Source organism: Gossypium hirsutum, chromosome A13 (assembly GCF_007990345.1).
Source record: "Gossypium hirsutum isolate 1008001.06 chromosome A13, Gossypium_hirsutum_v2.1, whole genome shotgun sequence".
Lineage (NCBI taxonomy): Eukaryota > Viridiplantae > Streptophyta > Magnoliopsida > Malvales > Malvaceae > Gossypium > Gossypium hirsutum.
Window position 1 is genome coordinate 93,323,608 of NC_053436.1, and position 3,874 is coordinate 93,327,481.

Sequence of the window (3,874 nt, forward strand, 5' to 3'; positions counted from 1 at the left end):
TAGCAAAGGGCAGAATGTTCAATGTAAACAACAACTTTAGACAATATGAGATATGATCAAAATTAATCAAATGCAAAAACCACAACTAGCAACTCTTTTTCCGTAGTAGTATAGTTTTCTTGTGCAGCCGTTAAAGTTTTGCTGGCGTAATAAATAGGTTGAAAATGCTTATCTCTTTGCTGTCCCAGTACTGCACCTACTGCAAAATCACTCGCATCACACATTAGTTCAAATGGCAAGTTCCAATCAATTGCAATTATAATTGGAGTATTAATTAATTTATCCTTTAACGTATTAAATGCTTCTAAACATTCCTGATTGAAGTTAAAAGGTATATCTCTTTCTAGCAATTTAGTTAAAGGCTTAGCTATTTTAGAAAAATCCTTAATGAATCTTCTATAAAAACCAACATGTCTTCAAAAACTTCTAATAGCCTTAACTGAACTAAGAGGTGGTAATTTCTCGATTGTTTCTACTTTAGATTTATCCACCTCAATCTCTTTACTAGAAATTTTATGCCCTAGTACAACGACTTCTTGAACCATGAAGTGGCATTTCTCCTAGTTAAGCACAAGGTTTGTTTCTTCACATCTTATTAAAACTCGTTTTAAAATTTTAAGGCAAAGATGGAAAGAGTTACCGAATACCAAAAAATCATCCATGAAGACTTCCATGATATCTTCCACGAGTTCGTTGAATATAGCTATCATACAACGCTGAAAAGTAGCAGGGGATTACATAATCCAAAAGGCATTCTACGATAAGCGAACGTACCGTATGGGCATGTGGATATCGTCTTTTCTTGAACTTCAGGAGCTATTGGGATTTGGAAGTAACCAGAGAGTCAGTCTAAGAAGCAGTAATACATGTGTCCGGATAATCTTTCTAACATTTGGTCAATGAATGGTAAGGGAAAGTGATCTTTTCTTGTGGCGTCATTTAGTTTCCTGTAGTCTATGCAAACTCTCCATCCTGTAACCGTTCTTGTTGGGATTACTTATTCTTCTCATTGGTCACAACCGTCATGCCTCCTTTATTGGGGAAATCCTGCACTGGACTTACCCAAGAACTGTCAAAAATAGGATAAATAATTCTAGCATCTAGAAGTTTAATTACCTCAGCTTTTACAACTTCCTTCATGTTGGGGTTCAGACGTCTTTGAGCTTGCACACATGGTTTGTATTCATCTTCCATTAAAATTTTGTGGGTACAAAAAGAAGGACTGATTCCTTTAATGTCCGAAATTTTCCATGCTATGGCCTTCTTATGTTTTTTAATACTTGGATTAATTCCTCTTTCTCATTGGGTTGCTAATTAGAAGTAATAATAACTGGTAATATAGAATTATTTCCAAGGAATGCATATTCTAAATGGTTTGGTAATTGTTTAAATTCCAGTTTGGGAGGCTCCTCAATCGAGGGTTTTTTCTTAAGTTCATCGTTGATCTTAATACCCTCGTATTCTACTTGTTTTGATGGATGGTTATTAGGTTCCTCACCTATCTCCTCGTCTTGAGCTGGACACGGTCCTGTCGTCTCCTCTTGTACAATTTCTTGAAAAGAGTCTCGAGTAATATGATCAATAGTGTCAATGAAATAACATGAATCATCTTGTTCCCTAGAAAATCTCATAGCATCATAAATTTTAAAGATCATTTCCTTGTCACCTACTCTAAGGACCACTTTACCGTCACCCACGTCAATCACGGCTCTAGTAGTAGCTAGGAATGGGCGCCCTAAAATTAAGGGTACTTCCACATCTTCATCCATGTCAAGCACAAAAAAATCAACAGGGAATATAAATTTATCTACTTTTACGAGTACGTCTTCTATAATACCCCTGGGATATTTAACAGATCTATCGGCTAATTGAATACTCATCCTAGTGGGTTTAGGTTCCCCAAGACCAAGCTGATTAAACATTTTATATGGCATCAAATTAATACTAGCGCCTAAATCAACTAGTAAAACTTCCTTTTATTTATCAGATTACCAATTAAACAAGGGATAGTAAAACTTCCTGGGTCTTTTAGTTTGGTTGGTAGCTTATTTTGGAGTATGGCAGAGCATTCCTCATTGAGTTCTACTGTAGATAAGTCCTCAAACTTCCTTTTATTTATCAGGAGCTCCTTCAAAAATTTTGCGTATGTAGGCATCTGCAAGATAGCTTCAACAAAAGGTAAGTTGATATGTAATTGTTTAAAAAGTTCAAGAAACTTACCGAATTGTGCATCAATGCGATCGCTTTTTAATTTTGCTGGATATGCAACCAGTGGTGTATATTCCTCTGGCTTTGGTTTGTCACTATTTCTGGGTTTTTCTTCCATCCTTTCGCTTTCCACGGCTTCTTGTGCTAACTTCTTTTCAGATTCCGCTAACACTTTCCCACTCCTTAGTGTAACTGCTTTGATATGCTCTCTTGATTTGGTATTACTAATTAAATTTCTTGGTGGTCTTTCTGAGATTAGTTTGGAAAGCTGGCTTATCTGAGTTTCGAGTCCTTGGATTGATGCTTGTTGATTCTTAAGTGCTGTCTCGGTATTTTGGAAATGGGTTTTGGATACTGATATGAATTTTGAGAGTATCTCTTCAAGGTTCGGCTTCTTCTTTTGTTGATAAGGTGGCTGTTGAAAGCCTTGAAGATTTTGTGGCTTTGGATTTCCTTGACCTCCCCAGGAAAATTTTGGGTGGTTCTTCCAACTTGCATTATAAGTATTGCTGTATGGGTTATTTTGAGATCTAAAGTTATTATTACCCATATAGTTAACTTGTTCTTCTTCAGTTGTAGGATTGAAGGATTGGTATTATGTATGCACACCTCCTCCGCTTGAGTCACACCTCATTACTAGATGTATCTGCGTAGAACCAAGTAAACCGTCAATCTTTTTATTGAGAAGTTCTACCTGATTAGAGAGCATGGTGACTGAATCGATGTTATAGACGCCGACTGTTTTCGTTGGTTTTGTCCTCATAACTTGCCACTGATAGTTATTCAGTGACATCTCCTCTATAAATTCATATGCATCTTCCGGTGTTTTATTGTTGATGGTTCCGCCAGCAGCTGCATCAACCATTTGCCGAGTCGAAGGATTTAGACCATTGTGGAATGTTTGTACTTGAAGCCAAAGCGGTAACCCATGGTGAGGGCACCTTCTCAGTAAGTCCTTGTATCTCTCCCATACATCGTAAAGTGTTTCTAAATCCATCTGCACAAAAGAAGAGATATCATTACTCAATTTAGCCGTTTTAGCCGGCGGAATATTTTAGTAAAAACTTCTTGGTCATTTGTTCCAAAGTAGTGATAAACCCTCGTGGTAACGAGTTCAACCACTGTTTAGCTTTGTTTCTTAGTGAAAGGGGAAATAACCAAAGACGAATGGCATCATCAGAAATGCCATTGATTTTGAATGTATTGCAAAATTCAAGAAAATTCGCCAAGTGCATGTTGGGATCCTCATCCTGCAAACCATCAAACTGAACAAACTACTGTATCATCGGAATTGTGTTAGGTTTTAGTTCGAAATTATTTGCAGCAATTGAAGGTCTAACTATACTAGACTCAGTTCCTATTAAAGAAGGTTTAACATAATCATACATAGTACATGGAGCAGGATTTTGATTAGCTGCAACTGCAGGAGGCAGCTGATCGCCTGGATTTTCAGCCATCTCTTCGGTTGGGGTTTGAGTATCATTTTCTCACACGTTCTCCGTGTAACGTAAACTATGCCTTATGTCTATTTGATTTTTGCAAATTGTACGAACGATTTCTTCGTCAAAGAGTAATGGTCCTGACAGGTTTCTTCTAGTCATAAACTATAAAAACCTGCTAAGAGAGAGAAAAAAGTAAATTAATAAATAATAAAATAAAATAAAAT

General features: G+C 36.7%; 1 non-coding gene across 1 annotated transcript; it reads left to right on the forward strand.

Annotated features, from left to right (window-relative positions):
- Positions 1 to 3,131: 3,131 nt before the first annotated feature.
- Positions 3,132 to 3,238, forward strand: LOC121213114 (small nucleolar RNA R71). Its single transcript, XR_005908482.1, has one exon. It is a non-coding gene; the product is annotated as a small nucleolar RNA R71 (small nucleolar RNA).
- The last annotated feature ends 636 nt before the right edge of the window (positions 3,239 to 3,874 follow it).